At 47.6% G+C, this 14,910-nt stretch overlaps 1 pseudogene; it reads left to right on the top strand.

The window, feature by feature from the left end:
• The first annotated feature begins 8,135 nt into the window (after positions 1–8,135).
• Positions 8,136–14,910, top strand: part of LOC120373116 — a 66,061-nt pseudogene continuing 59,286 nt past the window's right edge.

Genomic DNA, 14,910 nt, shown 5'->3' with positions numbered 1-14,910 from the left:
CTGAATAGTTCAGAAAAAGAGGACATGCTTTTTCCTCTCTTAGTTCATGTACATTTATAATTCGGTGTGAACTTTACTAATCTCTTTGCCTTGAAGATCTCCTGCATTAGGGAGTGCAGAAGGTTCAAATACACTGAGTGTTACCTTGCCTTGCTTCTCACTCTGCTAGCTGGAAAGATGATTAAATCTGATATTAACAAACAGCCTTACCCAGAGCGCACTGAAATCAATGGAAAAACTCCCTTTGGCGTCAATCTGTTTTGGATCAGACCCCCTACAGTGAGTGGGAACACTACGTTCCTAGGAGATAGATGAAAATTCCCCTCCTCCCACAAAAACAAACAAATCTCTTTTGCATTGAACTTTTCCATGGAAATGTCAGTGTTTTTACAACAAATAAAATAAAATAATAATAATCAATACAAATATTGTTATTCAGGAGTCCTAGCAATGTAGAGTGGAAGGGACCTCATGGAGTCAAGTCAGGCTCCCCATGCTGGGGCAAGACCAAGTAACACCAAGGAAAGATCCCGATGGGTGTTTCTCTGACCTGTTTTCAAACACCTTCAGCACTGAGCTGTCCACATGCTGATCTGTCCAGCTGAAGCGCCTCAGGCTTCCATTATCCTTTATAGGCCAGTCTTGTTGGTTCGACTACATCTCCCAGTTGCTCCATTTCAAAACCAAAATACTTCAGATTTCAGCCAAAATAGACCAGCCCCAAAATAGTTTGGATTTGGGGTTTTATTCATAAAAGCTCAACACTTTCCAAGGGGACAGGTGGGAATTTTGACCAGCTCGACATAAAAAGCTTCTCTTAACAGGGAGGGTAATTAACTCTTGGGATGATTTACCAAGTGTTGCGTCTCGGTGCCTCTCAGGCGGGCACGGACAGAACCCAACAATCAATGTGATTGGTAGCAAAGTCATTTATTTCTCTCCAGCATGCTCTTATATACAATTATGGCAGGCAATCAAGCAATTGCTAATTGGTTAAATAGATACACACAGGCACAGCTACAACTTCATAGGGTAATTATCATCCTGTACAACTTTCTGATTTATTATCCTGTTTACTGCCTGCTGGCAGATTGAGAACCAGCCCAAGGCCAGCATCTCACAACACAGTTTACAGCCTAATTAGCCCGTCCTAGAAATCTAAACACTTAGCTTCTAACATACCCATCTGCCAAGTTCCCACAATTCCCCCCTTTTCTTAAAATCAAAAAAAAAGGAGAGAAGGCATTAGCAGTACATTCCCAGCTTATAAAATCAATACTACAACCTACACAAGCCAAAGCTAAAAAACAAATAAAAACACCAACTGCCTAACTAAACCGTAACAATATCTTCCGCAATGCCCTACTTTTACCTATTACATCCCTCCTCCAGGTAATGCAAGTGGCCCAAGGGGCCAGGAGGGTTCTGCCAATGTGCGTGCCACACAACAGCAACGGCAGCCACACAAATAGCAAAAATACAAAAGGCAAACAGCAAAAATACACAGCATCCCTAGCATAAAACCTTGCAGTAAATGTGCAGCCCAGCCACGCAGCGACAACATCCATGACCACAGCCAAAAATCTCCCTGTTGCTGGCTTCCGTATCTGCCTGCTGTCGCGCCCGAGGACGCAGCCAAGGCCGGACCCACATCGCCGGAATCCACCTTGCTTACTGATTTCCCATTTCCCATGCAACTTATCTGATCCCAGTTAGGCCACCTGGCATTTGCCTCGCTCTGGCAGTTCCCTACTTTCTCAAAACAACTTTATCTCATCCCTCTGTTCTTGTAACCACGCTACTGTAACTTTCCACCAAAGCAGCATAGGGAAAATGCAACCCCACATCCACATCTCCCCCTCTATTCGAAACACACAACAACAACAAAAAGGGTTAAACAAAACAAAACCAAAACCAAATAATACTTCCTAGTCTATAGGGCTCATCTATAACCATGCAATTCATAACATACAACACCAACAACATCAAACAAAACAAACATAAATTAACAAGAATAAAACAAATAAATGGTGTAAATTCTGCAGGGTTCCCCCCTTCTCTATTGCACACCAAACTGTGACAAATTTCTATTACCAATTCATCCCTCAAATGTCAGGTGATCAAACTGACACTGAGGGGGGGGGGGTCCTAGAGAAAACACACCATATAACCACATAAAATCTTCCATAAAACAACACAACAACAATTCTGGCCAGAAAACAAACACCACAAGACGGAACAGAAAACACAAAACATAAATCTTAACTCTATTAATAAATGCATGGTACATTAAATGCTATACAGCTAACATCAATTATCTTTAATAGCTAAAAAACAAAAACAAATATACCCCTACTGGGCAATCAATCATTACTTAAAATATACAAATACTCTTATTGATTTCAGGCAAAACAGGGGAATTACTTCATCAATTAAATCATTTACAGTAATATAATTGCATCCTGGCTTGCTTCTAGATTCAAAGCTATTAACAGCTTAAAATTTCTTACTTTTAAATTCTGCTGTTAAACACTAAAAAAAAAAAAACATCACCACTTATATGCCCTTAAGCCTAATACAATTTCAATTACATAGCACTATATACATTCTTAGCTAATGCAACAAAATCATTCATAACCAAACAACTGCAAACTAATCTCTTTGCCTAAATTTATTTACAAACATTTCAAAAACACCAAAAACTTTACTCTTTAGCATCTTTACAAAATTCAACTGCTGTTCCCTCTAGCAACCACAGAATTAACCTTTTACTCTCCTTAAAAATTACTAGCTTGTCTTCCAACAGCCACCTGTCTCAACTAAATCACCATTCTAAATATCCTCTTGAATATTTAAAATTCTCAAGCTTCTGCTTAAATAACCTTTTCTCTCCACTACACCCTCAAAGGTTTCCAACCTGCTTTCTAATCTCTTTATTTATTGCCTGCCCGTCTGGGCCCGATCCTTTTTTCCTTTCCAAGTTCTCTGTCCATTGCCTGCCTGCCTGGGCCCGATCCGTATTTCCTCTTGCTAAACCGTTCCTTTCAAGGACACTAACTTATCCCACTATCAATGTAGCTAGGAGGGTGTACTTCTTAACTAGCCCCTACCCTTCTGGTCTCTACTATAAACAATTATCTGTACTTTCCCACCATGGGGGCTACATTCTCATGCATATAACTTTAATTACAACATCTGCTTTCAGCCTATCTATTTTAATATTGGCTACATCTAGTATCAAACAATCTCACAGCTGCCAATATCAACACATAACACAAAATTTACAAAAATCTAATAAAGCTAACAAAAGCACTTTACAAAAGGTACTTTGGGTCACATAGGCCCAAAGCCATCCTCCTAAATTACCTAGATTTATGCCTAATAACACCATCAACTCCCCCCCCCCCTTTGAGAATACTCAACAAACCTTTTGGCTGAGTTTTCTCAAACTCTGAAAACAAAAAACAATTAAGCTCTAGAAAATTGGGGTTAGTAATGGGGGGGGGGTAATATCATATACAATCCAATTAGGGAGGGCAACACAGGCTAAAAATTTTATCCAAAATACAGGGCGCAGCCTGTAGAATAAACCCCAAAATCCAATCAATACCACATTTTTCAGCAGGAGTCCCAAATTTCTTCCTGCCAGTGTACAATTCTTCGTTTCTTCACCAGGGTCAGTTCTCAATGTCCTTTTAGTCAGGAATTTCTGGACTTTGGCAATGTCAATAATGTAAGCGTTTTTTCTTCTTTTCCACCACCATCGTGGTTCAGCTTCTACGGGGAAAATTACCAAAACATTATTCTGTAGTGGTTTTGCTTCTTGGAGTTGGTTTTGCTTCTTTCAAAAAAAAAAATCCAATAACACAATGGGGGCTGCAGCGGACAAGGGAGAGGTTAGCCAGCACGTCACCTTGTCCTTTTTTCCTGCTGTTTAGAAGCACAATGGAGCGAAATAAGAAAAAATAGGCCAATCATCAGTAGTAGAATCCTCCTGATGTAAAGGGGTCTTTTTGCAGTAAAAATCATAGGTCCAAGCAGTCAGTCTCCTGGTTCCAAGACTCCTGGTTCCAGGGCTGCTAGGATCTTTGGGCAGCTCTTCCATACCTGTGAGAAGAGACAGCTAACACATTCCGTTAGTGCCTGGCAGGGTTTTGCAGCTCTCATTAGCTTTTTTGGGCCCAGTCAAGCCCCTTTGTCTAGGCTGTCCACCAAGTCTTAGCTGTGCCGCGTCCTTGACTGGGGCCAGAAAAGAATGAGCTGTCTTCGGCTAACTCATTCTGTTCTTTTTTCCTTCCCTCCCTGGCTTCTTTTAATCTGTGAATCCTGTGTCAGAACACCCAGCTGTTGCTGCTCATACCGGAGAAGCATAACGGTTTTCCCGGCACTGTCCCAGGCTTAGACCAGCCAGCGTAGGACGCCTTCTCCAGGCTCCTGCCAAAACAACTTACTTGCTTGTAGGTCCAAACGACCTCCGGGGCCACGGCACGAGCCTCTGCCTGCGCCATGCACTCCAACATCTTCCCGTCCAGGGCTCGCTTCCAGCGGAGCACCTCCTCGTCCTGTGCCCGAAGGGCGGTCAGGAGGAGCCTCTCCAGCTCCCCCTCTTTCCTTAATAAGTGAGGTAGTGCAGCAGGGGAGATTCTTTCCCCCTGTCGGTTCATAATGTGCAATAAAGGCTTCTGTGTTATCTTTCCTTCAGCTGATACAGCGGTACTCATAACTTAGCTGCTCACCTCTGAGCTCAGGCGCGCCTCTCTTTACGGACACCCAGCGGCTTATAGCTGCTCACCTCTGAGCTCAGGTGCGCCTCTCCTTTCGGACGCCTGGGGGCTTCTCCAGCACTCCCCGCCGCAACTTATAGCCGCTCTCCTCTGGGCTCAGGCGCGCCTCTCTTTTCGGACGCCCAGCGGCTTATAGCCGCTCACCTCTGAGCCCAGGTGCGCCTCTCCTTTCGGACGCCCGGGGGCTTCTCCAGCACTCCCAACGCAGCTCCTCCGCCTGGAACAGGCCACCGACACTAGGCCACCGACACTATCATCATTCGATTCGAATCACGTCGGGTCACCATTTGTTGCGTCTCGGTGCCTCTCAGGCGGGCACGGACAGAACCCAACAATCAATGTGATTGGTAGCAAAGTCATTTATTTCTCTCCAGCATGCTCTTATATACAATTATGGCAGGCAATCAAGCAATTGCTAATTGGTTAAATAGATACACACAGGCACAGCTACAACTTCATAGGGTAATTATCATCCTGTACAACTTTCTGATTTATTATCCTGTTTACTGCCTGCTGGCAGATTGAGAACCAGCCCAAGGCCAGCATCTCACAACACAGTTTACAGCCTAATTAGCCCGTCCTAGAAATCTAAACACTTAGCTTCTAACATACCCATCTGCCAAGTTCCCACAACCAAGGGTCGTGGTGGATACTCAGTTTACGGACGATTTTTAATTTAAGATTGGATGATTGTTTAAAAGACATGCTCTACTTTACAATGAAAACTATTGGAAAAAAATTAGGACCTGTGTTATACCAGCAATTGGACTAGACTGGGGGGGTTGAATTTATCGTCTGCGAACACCGTGGGATCCACAGACTGTATCTAAGGGCTCCTCCAGAGGTGGTTGTTACCATAGCACAAGGCTTGTCAACCTGTGGGCCGTGGATTCCTAGGGCTCCACAGATTGTGTCTACAATTTCCACCTCCATTCAAAATTTTGGATTCATCCACAAATGAGAAAAAAATCCACTGGTCTAGATAATCAAAATGGGCTTTGGAATCTCTGATGAAATTGAATTTCCGTTGTTTCGGCATCTCTTAAGAGAGAACACGAGTCTCCACTGTACATCAGATTGATTGTTGTGGGACCCATTGCTTCTATCCCCTCCTCGGTTTTATTCAATATCTTCATTAACGATCTGGAGGATGGTGTGGACTGCACCCTTAGCAAGTTTGCAGATGACACTAAACTGGGAGGAGTGGTTGATACGCTGGAGGGTAGGGATAGGATACAGAGGGACCTAGACAAATTAGAGGATTGGGCCAAAAGAAATATGATGAGGTTCAACAAGGACAAGTGCAGAGTCCTGCACTTAGGATGGAAGAATCCCATGCACTGCTACAGACTAGGGACCGAATGGCTGGGCAGCAGTTCTGCAGAAAAGGACCTAGGGGTTATGGTGGACGAAAAGCTGAATATGAGTCAACAGTGTGCCCTTGTTGCCAAGAAGGCTAATGGCATTTTGGGTTGTATAAGAAGGGGCATTTCCAGCAGATCGAGGGAAGTGATCATTCCCCTCTATTCAGCACTGGTGAGGCCTCATCTGGAGTACTGTGTCCAGTTTTGGGCCCCACACTACAAGAAGGATGTGGATAAATTGGAGAGAGTCCAGCGGAGGGCAACAAAAATGATTAGGGGGCTGGAACACATGACTTATGAGGAGAGGCTGAGGAACTGGGATTGTTTAGCCTGCAGAAGAGAAGAATGAGGGGGGATTTGATAGCTGCTTTCAACTACCTGAAAGGGGATTCCAAAGAGGATGGATCTAGACTGTTCTCAGTGGTAGAAGATGACAGAACAAGGAGTAATGGTCTCAAGTTGCAGAGGGGGAGGTTTAGGTTGGATATTAGGAAAAACTTTTTCACTAGTAGGGTGGTGAAGAACTGGAATGGGTTACCTAGGGAGGTGGTGGAATCTCCTTCCTCAGAGATTTTTAAGGTCAGGCTTGACAAAGCCCTGGCTGGGATGATTTAGTTGGGTTTGGTCCTGCTTTGAGCAGGGGTTGGACTAGATGACCTCCTGAGGTCCTTCCAACCCTGAGATTCTATGATTCTATGATTCCTCATGGAGATTTCCTCCCCCAGAGCCTTCTACCATGGGTTTGACCATGGGGGTGGGATGACTTTGCCGCAGAATCCCAAGAAACTGCATCCTGAAAACAATTCAGGTCAGATCAAAACCCTCATTGGACAAAGGATCATGGTGCAGTAGGAGTGAATGGAGAGAACAAGCAAGGGCGGTGTGGAACTTTCTGTACTCTCCTACTTTCTGGAAGCCAAATTCTGCAACATGGGAAATTCACAGGGCCCAAATTCTTCTCTTACAGAGCTGTATCTTTAAATGACTGCCCTTGCCTGGTTTCTAGCCCTATCATAGCCCATGCTTATTAAAGGCTTAGGGGACAACGTGAATGCCTATTGAGCACATAGGCAGAAGTGGAGATAGAGAGTGTATAATTTAATACGTGATTGAGTTCAAGCTTCTCTGGTTGCTCACACTTCTGGGAACGATTTCAGCAACTGTTCTGATCATCAGAGAAGTTGTCCCAATGAAGGCCCCGATCTTACAAGCTGATTATTGTGGGTGGCTCACTGCACCTAGGATCAGGGGCGGCTCTACAAAGTAGGCTGCCCCAAGCAGCGCGGAGCGCTGGCGGGTCCCCTCTTCCCGCGCCCGGCATCCTGGGAGGCGGCATTTGGAGCCATGCCTGCGGCAGGTCCACAGCGGACCTGCCGCAGTCATGCCTGCGGGAGCTCAACCGGAGCCGCGGGAAGACGGGAACCGCCGCAGGCATGACTGCGGCAGGTCCCGGGCTCCGGTGGACCTGCCGCAGGCATGCCGGCGGGAGCTCCACCGGAGCCAAATGACGCCCTCCCCAGGATGCCGCCCCAAGCAGGCGCTTGGCCCGCTGGTGCCTAGAGCCGCCCCTGCCTAGGATGAAGCTCACCGAAGACTCTGCAGGCGTCCACCTACAGGGAGCTGCCTGCAGGGTTTGAGCCTGAGAGGGTTTGAAAGGGGGTCCCCTTTCTACCTATGATACATTCACAATGCAGCTGATGTAACAGTGACAACCCAGTGGTGTGAGTAAAACTATTTGAAGGTGTAAAATTGCCAGGCAATGGGGTCAGAGTCAGTAGAAGACCCAGTGCTATCGCTAATTCCAATGGATGAATCATCTCTCTTGCGTGCGGTGAGGACTAGAAAGCAGCACATGAAAGGGAGCTGGAGGGACTCGAGTGCCCGTTGCTGGGCGACAGGGAGAGGCGGGACCCAGGCCCCGCCCCCGGGGCGCTCCCTCCCCACCGTACCACCCCCCCCCTCCCGGCCCCGCACATGCGCAGCAGCCCACGGGTTCGGCTCCCCCTGTCGCCGGGCTCCGGAGCTGTGTCTCGGCCCGTGTCCGCGCTGCTCCGCGGGGCCATGGCCGGGCCCCAGGTGCTGAAGCACCGGCGCACCACGCTGGAGCGGGCCGAGAAGCTCCTCTCCGGGCCCGGCTTCCCCGACTGCAACCTCCGGGGCAGGTGGGAGCCGGACCGGTCCGCCCCGCCCCCTCCGGCCGGGAACCAGCGGCCCGCGGGCGGGCGTCCCCGGGCCGGCGCTGCGCTCGCGCTCGGGACGCTGGGCCGGGGTGCGCGGGCGAGCTGCGGAGCGAGCCCGCTGGGGACCTGAGCCGCCACCGGCCCCTGGGTCCTGCTGGCCCGGCTGTGAGCGCGGGCCGGGGTCGGACGGGTCTGGGTTTGGAAAGCGACGTGGCTTCTCCGCAGTGAAACCCGCTGCTCGGGCTGCGGCTCTGCCTGAGAGTCGCAGTGAGTCCAGCCGTGCCCCGGGGCGGGGGCGATCGGGTGGGGCGTCCCCACCTACTACAGCGGGTGTCGCTGCTCCGAAAGCTTGGAGCAGGCTGCGGAGGGAAAGGGACACTTGCAAGCTCCTTTATTGTGCGTTTAAAGGCTTTACAAATCAAAGGTGCTCAGGTGCTCTGCTGCTCTGTCTTTCCCCTTTGCTGTTTCACGCTGCAGTTAGGCTGGTCAGTTTAACTTTTCTGCTTCTTTCTCTCGGATTCTGACAATGCCTTTGGGTTTCTCACAGTGTAGGAAGGAGGTTCTCCAGAGAGATCCTCTCACAGACCCATCTGTCTTACCAACACCGCAATCTTCCTGTTATTTGGCTCTCAAATATTTAAACAAAAAGACTACTTTCATAGACTCTACAATTACTGCATCTACTCCTGGCAGCTGTCACATAAATCCTTCCTCCTGCAACTGGCTCTGCTCAGGAGGACCCCAGCATGGAGCCTCATTGAAGTTAATGGGGCTTCTGCATAGACGCACAGCCAATCCACTTAAAATAACTTGCAGGATTGGGGCCTGAATATATGCATGCCCAGGAAGCTAGATGTGAGCTAAAAAGGATTGCTGCATGTGTGTGTCCCCCTCCAATCCTGCCATGGGGCACAAAGGAGTCAGGTAGGCTGTGTTGGGTGGGAGAAAGTGGGAAGCAGCCAGCCTCAAAGCAATACTACTGTTGTCAGTTCTAGTTCCCTGCACACACGTGCACTACTCTGATAGCAGCATGGTGCAGCCACTAACCAGGGGGGAGGGATAGTTCAGTGGTATGAGTGTTGGCCTGCTAAACCCAGGGTTGTGAGTTCAATCCTTGAGGAGGCCACTTAGGGATCTGGGGCAAAAATTGGTCCTGCTAGTGAAGGCACAGGGGGCTGAACTCAATGACCTTTCAAGGTCCCTTCCAGTTCTGGGAGATTGGTATATCTCCATTTTTTACCTTATGTCACCCCCCCCCCACCACCACCACTTGTATTACATTTAAAAAAATCCTTCAGTCCTGTTTTCCTGGAAAAGAACAAACCAATAATTGCATTGTAACCACCTTCTTCAGAACTCAGATGAATGAATGACATGTTGGGTCTAAGACTATGTCACTCTGCTGCTTCAGGAGTGGAATTTCTGTCTGGACTATACATTTCCTCTTGATGCTTTAAGTCATAATGTGACTATTGCTGCTCAGCTAGTGTCTTTAAAATCTGTACAAGTAAATAACTGTACCATGGTATCGCTATATGTAGTTCATGTGCGTTCACTTAGCGACAGATCCTCAGGTGATGTAGATTGTCATAGCTTCATCCAGTGCTAATATGCTGTAACCTTTGCTTGCAAAGGTATTTGTAAAGCGTTGAATGGGGGCTCCTATCATTTAAATAGAAAAGAACAAAAGGGAAACGTTGTTATTAAGAGGATGGTGATCAATTGTTCTCCACATCCACTGAGGATAGTACAAGAAGTAATGGGCTTAATTTGAAGCAAGGGAGATTTAGGATGGACATCAGGAAAATAATTCTAATTATAAGGATAGTTAAGGTCTGGAACAGGTTACCTAGAGAGGTTGTAGAATCCCCATCATTGGAGGTTTTTAAAGAGCACCTTGGACAAAGACCTGTCAGGGATGGTCTTCTAGGTTTACTTGATCCTATCTCAGCACAGGAGGCTGGGCTAGAGGTCCCTTCCAGCCGTACGTTTCTATGATGGTGTGATTTGTGGGAAGAAAGAAAATCTCCATGGCTTGGCACTTGTGGTAGTCAAAATATACAAGGCAGATACAGGTGTTCTGAGAGAGCCATTGGTGACCACATGCCACGCTGGGCACCCAGGATTATTGTCAGGCTAATAAGCAAGAGGATCGTTAGTTTTTTAAAACATTGGGTTTTTTTAAACTGAATGTTTCTGCAATGGTGAACCACTGGGGAAAAACCAAGCATGACAAAGCTTTAGCCTTTGTCAGGAGATCGGGAGACAGATCCTCGTACCTTGGGGTGATTGGCTTTATTGCATGTCATCTTTCCTGCAGGCTTTTCGGGGACACCTGCCCCCTGGTGTCTCTCTCCTGCTTCCAGACCCTCAGCGAATCCCACGTGATGAAGCTGTCAGACAAGAATTCAAACCTGTGAAAGTTGGGGACTCCTTTGGACCCACGTAAGTACCAGCCTTAGAGGAACAAAGTGATGTGAATTGATTTTTAACTGACGTTTATTTAAATGAGGAAGTGATGTGAAGTCGCTATTGTTTTTCCCCTTGAGGGACACAATGAGCTGTGTGTGAGATTCCATTTTTACTCCCCAGGTGCTGCAGATTAATCAGTAGGACTGTGTGCAACACCTGTGTGTATGCAACTATTTTTTTCTACACCTAAAGATATCTTTAGCACTTTAACTTCAGGTTACTTGTATGCGTATTAGCTAATCCTCACAAACCCCTGATGAAGTAGGACAGAAGATATCTAATCCTCCCTGTTTTACATTTGGGAAGAAACTGAGGGATGGAGAAGTTAAGTAACCTGAGGCCTTGTGGCAAGTCAGTGTCAGAGGCAGGACTAGACTGCAAGCTAGGCACTCTGAAATCTCTTTGCTCAGCCATCTACCTCACTCTTTTGGATTCTTTCAGCTCCATGTTTAGGACTTTGATTTTGATTGATGCGTTGGGCCTATTGGTAAATCTCCAGGCAGAACAGAAGTCCTGTGATAATGCTGGGACAGTTAAAGGAGGTATCATAAATACCTGTTTCTTGGGTGTTTGTAATTTGTTATAAAATAAACTCCAGACTAAAACTTGACCCAAGAACTCTGGAAGCTAATTACTTGTCTCTGTCCATCCTGAGCCCCTCTCCTCCAACTTGACTCCCATGACAGCAGTCCCTGTGGAATACTTCATGTTAGACTATGGAGGTGCGGGGAGTGGATCTTTGAGACTTGGGCCTTCATGACATAGGGTTGATTTCATCCCTTTTCTCCCCTTCTGAGGCCTTTCCTGCCTGGTGGGTAGTTGTTCTATCCCTGCAGTCACAATCTCTGGTCTCACTCCATGCTGGTAATGTGAGACCCCCTTTGTGTGCCCCTTCTGCTTCCAGCATGGCAGCTCCTTTGTCCTGATTTCTCTGAGAGCAGGTCAAACTGTTGCCAGACAGCTGTCTGATTCACTCGACAGCTGGCTGAGATGCCCTGGCTCTTTGGGACCTGGGTGGAATGTGTGGGTGTCTCAATCCAGTTCCTAGACAACAGGTGTCTGTACTGTAAAAGCACCTCTAAACTTTCCCCCCTTGCTGACTGTCTGACTGGATGAGCCATGGAGAACAAACTGCCCGTGGATGTTCCTGGTGGGTCTGGCTTGATGTGTATGGGTGGAGGCAGAGCGTGGGGTGCTTGTACTGCTGCTGACCATGCCCTATCATACCTGATCTATACAGAGCAGATCTCTGTCTACGGGGCTGTCAGTTGAGCATCTTTCACTCTTAGGAAAAAATAAAAGCAAGCCCTGGTGGGATTGTCTCCTGTGTGTGTTTGTGCATTGGTGTCTGTACATACTACGTGGTTTCCCCACAGACCTCCTTAGAGATTCTGCTGAGGCTGTAGTGTCTTGTGCATGTTAACCTTTCATAGGGAAATGCTTAATCAGGAACGGCTCAACATCAGTTCAGAAGTGTATGTACCTGTCTTTCAGGTGGTGGACCTGCTGGTTTAAAGTGGAGCTTAGCATCCCCAGAGAATGGGTGGGGAAGGAAGTGCATCTCCTGTGGGAAAGTGATGGGGAAGGGATGGTGTGGAGGGATGCGCAGCCGGTTCAGGTAAGAGGAAGTGTGTGTGCCAATGCTAGATCTTTCTTAGAAGTATGTCATAGGCAGTGCTGCAATCAATGCTGTTTCCGTGACATGTCCTCTGCCTCAGCCCTTTATAATGGGGCTGTCGGAATTCCCTGCCATTTGTTACATGGTTTGCATCAGACTGGATTTGAATTTCCTCTAATTATATAGCGCTTCCCTGTTTTGTGAGGTTTTTAATGCAATATTCCTGACCATTGGTCTCTGGCATGGAATACCCATGGGACTGGTATTAACCCTGCGGTTGCAGCAACTCACCAGGAGAAGCCGACTTTCTATGATGTTTTTAGTGTCTGTTTGATGAGGCATGGAGACATGTCCTAGGGAGTTTGAGCAAAATCTTCATTCAGCGGGGTGCTGCAAATGGTCTTTGTAGTAGTTCTACAGGCAAACAGTGAGCACAGTCTCAGTACGCACAACTCCATGGTAATCTGCCATGTGTCAGAAGGGGCCCCTCTGCTGATATGTATCAACAAGCCATGGGTTAGTGATTCTGTACTGATGCAGCATGGCAGCCATTCCCATTGAACCTGTGTTAACATCTCTGAAGTGAGTGTTGTCATGGAGCTATGTTAATGTCCCTCCTCCCTGTCGTGATACACAGGGTTTGACTAAAGAAGGGGAGAAGACCAGCTATATCCTGACAGACAGCCTCAAGGATGCAGAGCCTCACAGGTGAGCACTGATGCTTGCTGAAATTCAGGGAAACCCCCACCCTGCACTGGTTGGAGGGGCTGTGAGGTACTCTTGGCACAGCCACACCACACAGGGAAAGTGCCCAGGCCTCTCTGTTGAGAGCTGTGAGGACCAGTGATGTAGCATTTTCACCTATTGGCAGCTCAGCTCATGAGTTAACATCAGGCTGGATTACAATGACAAGGTTTATTGATTGCTGTGCTTCAGAGTGTGAGCTGCTCACTAGGTAGGATCAGGAAGAAATTTGTCCCACGTGGGGTAGTGTTGCACGGTTAGGTTGGTGTAGTATGTCTGTCTCTGAAGCACTGGCCACCATAAGAGACAGGATACCAGCCTAGATGGGCCACTGGTCTGGCCTGGTCCGACCGTTCCTGTGCTTTTGGCAGATCTTGTTTCCCAGTCTCTACGCAGAGAACACAGTGAGTTGCTCATTGATCTCTGGTGACTTTTGTTTCCCTTTTTCTCATTTCTACAGTCTGTCTATGTGGAAGTTGCCTGCAATGGTCTCTTTGGGGCTGGAAAAGGCAGCCTGATTGCACCTCCTGACCCTGACAAGAAGTTCACCCTGCACAAGGCGGAGCTTGTGGTCTTCAACAAGGATGTCCATGAGCAGCTGGTAGATTTTGAGATACTAGTGGACATGGCCAAGGTAAATACTTTAGTCTTCTGTCTCTTTTATTCTCCAGCTCCTCTACCTCCCTCTCTCCTCCTTTTTTCATGACTTTCCTTTGGTTTGACCTCCTTCCCCCAGCTCTCCAGCCTCTACCAAAAAGACCTGAAGCAGTAAGTATTTGCCATTGTAGCTTGTGTACAACTGGAAGTGTCTCCTTTGTCTCATCATGTCAGCTAACATCAGCAGCCTCTGAGTTCCAAAAAAGTGAAATGTGTATAGTAGGGGAAGGAAACACCATCTTTGCGTATGTATTGCCTCAGGCTACATGTCATTGGTAGAGAGGTGGGAAGTTGGTAGGACACTGCTAATGGGCTGTCCATGTGTGCAGCAGTTCAGCGTGCTATCCATCATATAGACTCTCAGCCTGTCCGATATAAGAGTTGCTGAGCTAAGCGCTCTCTCTTCTCACTCTTGCCCTCCTCAGTTCCTCAGGGAGGAAAACCAGCGGAGCTTCCAGACACTATATGTGGCCAATCAGATGGTTAACCTGCTTGATGTCACAGACTCCTCTACCTTCCCTGCAGTGCGTCACCTCGCTTCTTCCATCTTCAGGCAGAAGAATGGCGAGAGCCAGCACACCATCCATGCTATGGGCCACTGCCACATTGATTCTGGTAAGAATGGGTCCAGGGGATGTGTGCTATGGAAAGGCCTGTGGTTAGTAGGGCTGGCCAGTGATGCTGGGTGCTGCCAGAGGGGAGCAGTTCTCAGGCGAGCAGGCACTGAGTGTTCTGTAGAAGTGATGCTCTGAGCCTCTAGGAGAAGGGACAGGGACATCCCAGCTATCAGCTACAAAATGTATGTAGCCGTGTCAGCCTGACTGGAGATGGTGACTTACCACAAGGCTGGAAGGCATCCTTTACAAAGGGGCATGTCAAAGCCTTCCATGCCCATTCCTTAGTTCCTTTGCCTGGCCCCTAGATTTCAAATTCCCAGTGGGGTTTTCTCCAGTCATGCTATTGTGGGGAAAGGAAGTGAGGTATCCAGACAGCCAACAGCCCCATCAGCTGAGGACTCTTCAGGACTTACAGCCATGCTTCAATCCACTGACATTTTAATAGTGTGATTTTTCCCATGTCTTCACACCCTG

This window comes from Mauremys reevesii, linkage group 10, assembly GCF_016161935.1.
Source record: "Mauremys reevesii isolate NIE-2019 linkage group 10, ASM1616193v1, whole genome shotgun sequence".
In the NCBI taxonomy this organism is placed as follows: Eukaryota; Metazoa; Chordata; order Testudines; family Geoemydidae; genus Mauremys; species Mauremys reevesii.
The sequence above is the reverse complement of the archived record's forward strand: the minus strand, read 5'-3'. Positions and strand labels throughout refer to the sequence as shown.